Raw genomic sequence first — 11557 nt, 5'->3', positions numbered from 1 at the left:
CATAACTTGAAACTAATAATAATTTACATTTTACATCACCGTTGTTCCCGTATAAAAATATACAGGCCGGATTAAGACCATTGGGGCCCTGGAGCGAGAAAATGCAAAGGGCTCCATCAAAGACTATGATAGGCCCTTTATCAACATGTTCAAAAGTGTCTATGAACTATATAGAACATATTTTCTAACTTTTATGGTGAAAATATTTTTAATAATTTTTAAAATTTTGGAGCCCCCTTGGTCACGGAGTCCTGGAGAAGAAAATGAAAACTTGATCCGAGTTACACTCGCGGACTTCCTTTTATTGTTGGTGGAGGGGGCAGTGCGTACATATGAGTGGGCCCCCTAAAAGTACCTTTCTGGTGGGCCCCTGGGTTACAGTATAGCTCTGCTTCCAATCCCTCCAAACGTACAGCATAACCTTTCTGGGTGTCAGCTTCAGCAAAATCGTGCTTCTCCTCGCTTTGACCATAATCTTTCTCGCACATTAGTGTCGTAGGTTATTCACTGTTCACAATTCGTGATCGACCACTTCAGAAATGGCTCGAGCTCATTACGTTTCAACAGAGATTCACAGACAGAAGTTCAATCGAACAAACGTTCTTGAGTCAGATCATGTGGCACCCAAGCGTCGTGCTTCTTTTTGTAGCCAACTTCCTCCAAATGGTTCAACACTGTTTCGAATTGAGTGTTTAGGTCATAGACGATTACTGTCTATCTGCCGGTCTTGTTCGGCTTTCGCCAGAATATCATCCACTTTTGCTGTGATTGGTCGCCCACTGCGAGCAATATCTTGTAAATCGAAATTTCCAGCCAAGGGTAAAAGTGGATCTGAAAAGGTAGGGGGACGCTTCTCTACAGGCCGGTGAAGCATTTGGGCACGTATCGAAATACCTAGGTAAAGTTATGAAGTGTAGCACAGTTTTGCATAAAGTTCTCTCATCGTCATAGTGCAATATCTTACATATGATTACAAGAATTCCAACATTCTTTGCAAAGCTATTAGCTTAGATGTCAGCTATTAAATGACGTTTGACCTGACCCATTGCGACTCATATAGGGGTCTATTCTGTTTTGGAACGCTAACGCCATCTTATGCGCAAATGGTTCAACACTTTGTAGACTATCTGATATTTACAACTAACTTAAGAACAAACATTTCAAAAAATACGTCATATCTTAGAGTTCGATAATTCTTATCTAGAAATATTTATAATTGTAGCTCGCTCCGCTGGTCTATTGCATAGCGTGGACTTCTTTGGTGCAGGCCTTTCAGGTTAAATTCCTATTGAGAGACTTTCCAACGTATTACGCCTGTTCAGCAGTTTCCACCTTAAATGGTAGGTTCTTGTCTCACATAGCTTCCGTGCTGATGAGGTATTATAACCTTTAAAACATATATACCTGATTTATTTTTTAAATAAAATCAAAAGATTTCGGTCCAGTTGTCGTTAGAAGATCCAAATATATGACAAATTAAAAAAAAATTGTCATTCAACTACAAGAATTGAATTGAAGCCACGTCTCTTATCTAATGACGGTTGCACTACCACTGAAGTACAAGAAAAATATTTTTTCCGACAGTTTTTTATGCGATTGTGTAATATTTTAAAATGTATTTTCTGCACTTTACAGTAATGAAGAAACATAAATTAAAACACCTGCAAAATAATTTGTTTTCTCTGGAAAATAATTTGGAGTTTTAAGGTTAAAAAAAAAAGTTTATGGAGTAAAAAGGAAAACTGGAAACTGGCCATACTAGTAATAATTAGGGACCCGTTTTGTTGACCTACCTACAACTTTCTAAAACGTGACCTATAATATGACAGTAAAGTTTTGTTAATTTACCTCAAAATTAACGCACGCACACACACACACACACAGAGAAAACACACTTAAAATTCGCGTTTTTTCATTAGTGCTTGAAGTGTGGGCAAGTTCACTCTGACCCCCAATGATATTTTACTTGTAGCACCTACACTAATGAAGCACTAACGTTAGGGCTTGTTGCACTGAGAATCAATAACGATGCACCAATGGTTTTGTGATAGTGTTCCACATTAAATTACAAGGTTAAAGCATTCATCGAGTCACGAAGAATTATTGCATTCTACAAGTGGAAATTTGTATTTATTATTATTATTTTAATGAAGATGAAACAAAACCGGTTCTAGATGTTTTTATTTCTGACCCATCTGCTGATGTTTGTTTAATCCACCTGGGTCAAAGTGACTAGCATAAAAAAGGGTGTGAGAAACCCCCTGCTTGGGTGCCATAACACAGGCCCGTGCTGGGATACTAAGGAAGGTGGTGGACAAGTCTACCAAAAGGGCGTCCATAGAAAGGTGAATACGTATATATATATATATATACAGGGCTGGATCCAGGCTTTTCTGAGGGGGTGTACCAATAACTACGGTACATTTGAAATTTTTAAAATATCTTTAGGTATCTGAGGTGTGAATGTGGAATTGCCCCTAAAAAAATGCTAAATGTCTTTCTCGATAAATTCTTTTCCTTCAGCCTTCAGAAAATTGACTTAAACTATTAGTTTTGCAAAACTTCACTTTCTTTTAAGCCCAAACGGAAACATAGCAGAAATTTTCTGAAAATGTTATTTTCAGTGCTAGCTTCTCATTTTAGGTAGTGCATATTTACAACGAAGGGGGTGGGGTGCACGTGCACCTTTGCACCCCCTAAATACGGCTATATATATAGTAACGACTTCATTAATATACGAAACGTCGGGAGGTGATTCCTGGTACCAAGGATCTTATCAAATAGACGATCTGCCCTTACAACAAAATCTTGAAGCCATACATCACAGTTTCGCCCTCCCTACTATGCCCACTCCACTCAATGGGATCGCAATGTCTTGAGCCAACAATCATGGCGGAAACGAAAATAGCCAATCAGACTATGATAGAGACGAGATTAACCAATCAGACGTGCCGAAGCTCGATTGTTTTTTGGCTTCACCAATTTAATAGGATGAAGATACATATGGGCAGATCCCCTATTTATAACATTCTTGATTGGTACCGAGATAAAAAGTATAGACCAACCTGGGTGTAGAAATGCCACTGAGCTATGACTACCCGAAAATTTTCGAAAAAATGCAACAGCAGCCATACTCGGGAACAAAATGTCGGATTGAAATTGTGTAAAAGAGAATGTCCATTATTTTTAGTCGTAGATTCCATCAGTGCATAATCAGATGTAGTGCAATGGCGGTGCAAGAGTCACTCCCAAAGTAACTGGAGTATTTCTTCGAGTATTTTATCAAACATTGAATGAGGGAAATGGACAATAATCAAGTACAGGATTTCAACAATCAAAAGTAATAGTTCATCGTTCAAGTTAGAAGAACACTTCGAATTCGAAAGACAGAGAGATATACATGCGTGATTGATCTATTTTGTCCGAGCACAGAATAAACTCTCGGGAGAAGAATTTAAATGAAGTCTTTAACGTATCACAGGTGTATCTTCTAGGCTAATGGTAATGAATATCAAATGAACTGCTTTCCGTCCAAGTTACGAGTGTGTGAAAATGGAAAAAATAACTTTGAACCAGATTAGGTTTATAACGACAGTCAGGCGGCAAAGATCATGTATGATGAACGAGAGTAGAAGTGATTCTTGACATGATAACAGTGATTTTCACGAATTATGTGGATACAATTTGAGCAAAAGTAAGCTGCATTAAAAGGTTTCCTCCTCGTAATACGTAATTCCGTGGGAGATTGTAATTTCGAGCACAAAAGCAATGAAACTCGACGAAACACAAGCTGTTGCGCGTGTTGCACAATGATACAAAGAAATACAGAACTACCGGTTAATTGTTTCGTACAAAGTAGGATAACTATGAAAAACTCAGAAGTATCTTGTACAGTATTTGTGCAATCCAGTATGTGTACACGAGACAGCTGTGAAGAATAACAGTTCACTGTCTGATATTGTCAACCATGTTTCATGTAGCTAGATCTGCATATTCCTGTCAAAATGTGCAGGTGCACTATCATACTGGGATCACATCTCCTGTCTTAATGTTCTAACCATTTTGGGAGAACATTACTTAAAAATAAGAAGATACGTACTCCTAAACAGGCAGGCCGGTAATAAATAAGATTCTACCACAAAATTATCCACCATACCGCACCGCGCGCTTACACTAAATCTCTCTGCTGATCGTTCACTCGAGTTGCAGGTGGATTTTTACACCTACACATGGCTACTGCTAGTTTTAAAACGATCTATGATTATTCCCAGTACACTGTCTTCAAATTCAACTGTCCATAGTGCGATTTCCCCCAATTTCAAGTAGGGGAAATTGAACAGGCCCTATCACCCGAAGGTGAATATGGAGGTGTGGGAAAAATAGGACAGTTACTCTCTTTTGAGGGCGATGGTCACGATATAAACGCCTCGCCTCTGGGCTATTTCCCCTTGCGTCTCCATAAATGAGTTGTATATCTGCCTGCTCGTGGAAAAGGTAATCTACCATTGCACAGGAACGTACGGATTAATATAACTAATTTTACTTAAACACCAACGTCTACAGTTTTAGACGACCATGAATACCTGGACACAACACTCTACCGTTGCAAGCAACACTTTCTATCCTGTTATACAGGAATTCCACAGGTAATACCAAAACATTGGACTCTTTATATCACTCACAAGTTGCGTCAGATGCTCACTACAACACGGCCACGCTAATTTATGCCTTTCACATCAAAACTGCTATACAGCCTTCTGCGAGCCACTCGCAAGTGGCACACAAGGGACGATAATCCCGTAAGTGCTGCTACTTCTAAGCAAAAGTGCCACATTTTTAGGGATGCGCACGAGACAAGAGTTGTGGCTGTCTCGACTCGAATATGTGCTGTAAAAGTGATGTCTCGACTCACAAAATGTATATTTCTCTATTGGAAGAGCCGTGTCACGACTCGAATTTTGTCAGGAAAATCCTGTCTCGACTCGTCTCTTGTGCATCCCTACACATTTTCTTTCTTCCGTGTAGGTATTTCATCCAGCTGCAAAGTACATAGAAAACTTCGAAAAAGATTTTCCACCATATGTTGCATGTGTTTTCTTTTAGAAAATTTTTCCAGCAGTGAAAAAATCAGAATATAAGTGGGCTACACTATTTTGGTATATTCACAATAGAAATGTAGTTTTTCCTAGCTCAAGATCAAACTCCAAGAAAAGAGAAAAGCCCTGGGAGCTATACTGTCCCAGCGCATTTATTTGTATCGTTATGCAACATATACGACATCTCGTGTTTCGTCCAGTTTTGTAGCTTTTGTGCACAGAAATATCAAATTCCACGAAATAGCATATTACGAGGAGGAAACTTTTTAATGCAGCTTACGTTTTTGCCCAATATGTGTTCACGGAATATATTGGAATCCCTGTGTGATATGAAGAATCTCTTGTACACTCGTTCATCATATATGATCTTTGCATTTTTGGATCCTACATGTTGTTTCTTTACATGCCACCTGACTAATACACAGTCGTTTTAAACCGAATTTGTGTCAAAGTTATTTTTTACATTTTCACACACTCGTAACTTGGACAAAAAGCCATTCATTTGACATCCATTACCATTAGCCTAGAAGATACACCTATGATACGTTAAAGACTTCATTTAAATTCTTCTCCCGAGAGTTTATTCTGTGCTCGGACAAAATAGATCAATCACACTTGTTTATCTCTCTCTCTTTCGACTTCTAAATGTTCTAATTTAAACGACGTACTATTACTTTTGATTGTTGAAATCTTGTACTTTGTTGTTCGTTTTCCCTCATTCAAAGTTTGACAAAATACTCGAAGAAAATACTCCAGTTTCTTTGGGAGTCACCCTTGCGTCGCCACTGCACTATACCCGATTGTACATTAATGGGATCTACGACTAAAAATAATTGGCATTCTCTTTTACCCGACTTCGATCCGATGTTCTGTTCTTGAGTTGTGGCTGTTTTCACTGGCGTCTCGGCATATAAAATTTCAAGGGGACATCAAAGAAAGTGATTTAAATGGTAGTACCTAGCCGAACCTACTTATTATCTTCGATTCCATTTGTCATCTTTCTGCTTACCTTCACGGACCCCTTATATCAAGAACTGTTATAATCGTTTCTCAGCCTGAATATTATATTCCAAAATAAATATAATTATTATTTGTAGGTTATTTTATCGTTAGTAAATAAATAAAATTAGAATAAAATATTGAATATTTTGTACTACAAATTATTGGGGGGACGCGTCCCCCTCGTTCCCCCCCCCCCCCCCCGAGACGCCCATGGCTGTTTTTACTTTCTTTCCGACAAATTTTCGTGTGATGAAGGCGCTGAAAAAAGGCATTTTTTCACTCAGATTTGTGTAGTGTATAGTTTTCGTCTTATATCGTGTCAGGAGTCACCTCCTGAAGTTTGATATGGTAGTTAAGTTATTCTCTGTATATATACAGGCGCCGTTTTACGTATTAAAACCCAAGGTTTGTTTAATAACGTCAATGGCGAAACTGTGAAAATTTCTTTGCTAGAGAAACAACTTTGGCCTTGAAAGAATTTTTTGTCAAACAAAATTAAGCTAAATATATACTAATAAATCAATATAGCTATATTTTAGAAATACAATAGGCACTAATTATTCCAATACTGCTCTAAAACACACAGGAACAATCACAGAACAAGGGCGCCTTGCGTAAAGGGCGCACTGTACCTTTCATGGGTTCTTTATCAACAGTAATAGTATGTATTCCTTGTACAAAATGTGCATACAGAAAAATAATACCGTTTCTCTTTGATGTGGTTTCGCGAGGGCGCCTTATGTACTTATCATGGGTTTTTTACCAATAACAACTGTAATAATTTATTATATAAAATTTATATATAATGTGATGTTTCGGAGGGCGCACCGGGACATGTCCCCGGTGTCCCGGTGGGTCAGCACGGGCCTGCCATGACAGTGGGAACGGCTTGCATTGTTTTTTCTCTCTTCAAACAAGTAACCTTACTTCGAAAAATGTTAATCATATATACAGGTATGTTAAAAATTACTTACACGGGAACCTACGGCTGGTTTGTACGTCATGGCGGTCACTGGTGTCCTTATCAAAGAAAATGCCGTCGGACGAACACCGTTACAAATACATAACACTTAAATATATTTTAGTTCTTTCCAAGCAAGCTCAACAATGTTCTAGGAGAGGAGAAAGCAAAATTGAAAGCAAAAGTGACGGCTCGTAAGTGAAAGATATGATGGTTTGCACTTGCCACATTTAACATAGTGTATAAATTATAATACACTATACACATATATATATATTGGTAGAAGTACTCGGCTTAACACGAGAAGAATAATGTTTATGTAAAATTTTTAAAAGTAAAAAATGCATAAAAGTATATAACTCTGAATAACGCCTTCGGCATTGCTTTTGTATTGCAGTAGTGCAATCTGATATAAATTACATCCATCAATATGAAAGTTAAGTTTTGAAATAAAATATCAAAGATAATAACATGTATTTTTGTATATAATTTCCAATGTTTGTAGAAGCTTGCAAACATAATTATTAACAGATGCTAAGAAAGGTGTAAGTTTCGTCTAGGTGAAGACACCGAAGGGGGGGGGGGTCGGCAAGCGACGCCGAAATATTAGTCGCCTAAGGTCTCGAGATGTCTACGTCCTTGGGCACACGAGTACTTGGACGCTTAAAGTTTGTTAGCAGTCCACACAATGAAATTATACAGAAACAAGTAAGAAGTAAGCACGAGTAGATGTACAGTCAAAAACTATATTAAGTTTAGGTTGGAGCTATTATTTCTTATATCTCCACCTATACTTATTATTGTTTACGACTGTACAAGAAAGATCACAATACGGTACTTACCGTAAATTGATGCATGAAGATGCTTCAGCTGCTATTTGAAGTTGCTGATTCAACAGTTTGTTCAGTTACTCCGTGGTCCAAGAGAGTAACAAAAAAAAAAATAAATAAAATAATAAAATAAAATAAAAATAAATTAAATTAAATTTTAAAAAATCTTTTCATGTTAGTTTTACATACCTGTCTTTTGAATCACTTGAAACGAAAATAAGAGAATTGGTACTCTCCAACTTTCTGCACTGACTTCAGAGAAGGGATTTTTATTTGTCCATCCTCTTAGCATACAAAATTCCGATTGATTTCAATTTTCTGCATAGGTAGATACACTGGCGAAAATCCGGCGGGATCAGGGGGACATGTCCCCTCTAATCTTGGAACTGAGGGGTACTGTTCCCCCAATAATTGGATTTGAAATGTATTGTGGGGGGAAATGTGATTATTTGTGTCCGATTACCACAAAGGAAAGAAAGAGGAAATATATGTCCTCTCAGACTAGCCTCAAATCTGCCCCTGCCCGTCTCGCAATGTTCAAGACAACTCTAGTTCTCTGATACTCCACAGCATTGTTTTTCAACTTCATAAATATTTTTAAACATCGCTTTAAAAAAATTGCTAACGGTCTTATCCGTCCCCTTCCCCCCGTCCAATGTTGAAGACAGATTTGTAGATAACCGAATGTTTCTCCTGGTAGGTGGCAATTTATCATTGTTTCTTTCTCAACCATATCTCACTTTTATAGCTCTGTTAGTAAAGTTGATCAAACGTTAAAAATTGATGATCATACCTGATCAAATGAAGATTAAACGATTGACATAAGAAAAGATCGAATCGGAAGTGAAGGGGGGCTGACCCCCATTTTGTAAGCCTTATACCACTGTTAGTATAGTTGATCAAACGTTGAAAATTGTTGATCAAACCTGATCAAACGACGATCAAACGATTGGCATCGAAAATTTTCGAATCTGACCTGAAGGGGGGTGGCTACCGTGTAGTTAGCCCCCGTACTAAAAATAGCTTATATTTATGTTATTACCACTGATCAAACGTTAAAAATTGTTGATCATACCTGATCAAACGACGATCAAACAATTTTCATACGAAAAGATCGAATCGGAGGTGAACGGTGGGACAAACTTCGCACAGCACATTTCACAGCATTTCACATATAACATATCCTAAATCTATTCACAACTTCAAAACTGATGCAGGTTTTGGAAAAATAATCTTACCATTGGGTTTCTCTTTGAACGATGATGTTGTTTAATATGTCACATGACTATGTTGTTATTTAAAATAAACAAGTTGATTCCAAGATGGCGGAGGACAACCTTAAACACGTCATAATGTTTCCCCCTTACACCACCATTGATCCCAATTGGCTTCGGATCGACTGCATTTACAGTTTCTCAAATATTTAACCCGGTCCAGATTTTGTATTTCACTTAACAAAATATTATCTTTCAATTACTTCGGACATTTGTACTTTTTCCATTATGGCGAATGAAGAAGTTGTGGGATTTTATTGTTAGTATGTCATTTAAATAATTTTTATCAACATCTATGTCAAATTTTACTTGTCAATAATTACTTCCTAAGTTCAATAAAATTGTAAATCAGTTTGACGGTAGTTTTCGGAATTTTAGAATTCAGAGTTAAATATTTGTAAAAGTATGCTCTTTATGAAAAATTGTTTCTCTTTAAAAAATATTGTGTTACTTATGTTCTGTAAAACGACACTAAGTTTATCTCTTTATGTTCAACCATTACAAAGATATTGCTATTTTTATCTGTGTATTGTTCATTTGACAGTTCCAGCCGCCATTTTCCAATATGGCGGCGAAGATCACCTGGGATTTTGAGGAGACTTTTAGTATGTTGTTAAGAACATCATTTCCAACATCTGTACCAATTTTCAGCTTGTTACTAATTTGTTCCTTTCTTCATTAAAATTTGAGCTTCGTTTACTGCACTAATAGAAGTAATGAAGTAAATATTATCGTGTAAGTTATCGATTTCTAGTCGGATTAAAACTCAAATATTCATGTGGATTGCATTTTAAAGTAAATCCTCTCTATATATAATTCTCACTGGAATGGTATGTTTAACTCCAATTACTTATTCAATATTTTAATAATATATTTTATTGTAATATTTTTACTACTCAATGTTGTATACGCTTTATTTCCCAAAGCAAACTCTCGCAAGTGTATAGTGGACTAGTGAATATTATCAAATAATTATTCAATTTACGTAAATGCTGCATTGCCTCATTTTAAATTTCGTACTTTAACTACTACTAATAATAATTGGTTGCAATGGTTAAGGAATACCTCCCACACATCTTGCGGAGGTTTGATACATACATTTTTCAGTCGAGCAGGTATGACTTCGAGTGTCATGTTCTATACCGCACTCTCTATGTTGCGTTGTTTTAAAATTACAGAATCTGAAGTTCATTTTCCCACGTTTTCAGCACCTTATATCGCCGAAACTATCCCTCACTAACCAAAGTTCCAGAAGACTTTTTTGCTAGTCTCGGAGTCAGGAATCAGCTCCCGAAATTTGTTCAAATAGTTTCTTACCACCCTGTATATAACTTAATCCAGGCATGATTTTTCTAAAATATGAGTTAAGAAATTAGCATTTATATGAAATTAAGTGATTGCACGTTTTTGTTATAAAAATATAGGTTCACTTGGGCTGCGTAATAGTGTTCGCCAGGCTTTCTCTAATTCTATTTGAGAATGGCGGCTGTAGCTTGTGAGTAAAAACCAGACAAAACTAGAGAACTATCTGAAATGTCTCTCTCAAATATGCTCCTAAAAATTGAGCAAGAATTGAATAATTTGTAAGTAAAACTTAATTAGAGTAATGATTATTAAAGCTGATATGAAAATTAGTGAAGTCTTTGTGTTCATGTAATTTGATTTATTAGGGAAAGGTTCGTACAAAATTGAGGTTTCAAGAAATTTACATTGGTCATGTTTAGCTATCTGAAATTCGTGAAGGATAATGATAAAGGAATTTGGCCAAAATAAGAATGTCATACCTGTTGCGTCGCTGGTTCCTTGCCGTCAAAAAAAGATTCTGATCCGCAGCTCTGTCGTCGGCTGATATAAAATGTCCTCAAAGATTGTGAGTAAAAACCAAACAAAACTAGAGAAATATCTGAAATTTCTCTCTTATATATGCTCCTAAAAATTGAGCAAGAATTGACTAATTTGCAAACAAAACTTAATTAGAGTAATGATTATTAAAGCTGATATGAAAATTAGTGAAGTCTTTGTGTTCTTGTTAATTTGATTTATTAGGGAAAGGTTCGTACAAAATTGAGGTTTCAAGAAATTTACATTGGTCATGTTTAGCTATCTGAAATTCGTGAAGGATAATGATAAAGGAATTTGGCCAAAATAAGAATTTCATACCTGTTGCGTCGCTGGTTCCTTGCTGTCAAAAAAAGATTCTGATCCTCAGCTCTGTCTTCGGCTGATATAAAATGTCCTCGAAAATTGTTAAGTTTGATGATTAGAGCACATAACAATAAAGGTCTTTCTTGAATCCTTCAAACACTATTCAAACTCGAATAATATCGTAATGATAATTTACAAGTCACATACTGCGAGACGCGTAATACTTCTAAGACGTGATTCGTTTAACGA

This window comes from Thermobia domestica, chromosome 2 (assembly GCF_964235325.1).
Source record: "Thermobia domestica chromosome 2, izTheDome1.hap1.1, whole genome shotgun sequence".
Lineage (NCBI taxonomy): Eukaryota > Metazoa > Arthropoda > Insecta > Zygentoma > Lepismatidae > Thermobia > Thermobia domestica.
The sequence above is the reverse complement of the archived record's forward strand: the minus strand, read 5'-3'. Positions refer to the sequence as shown.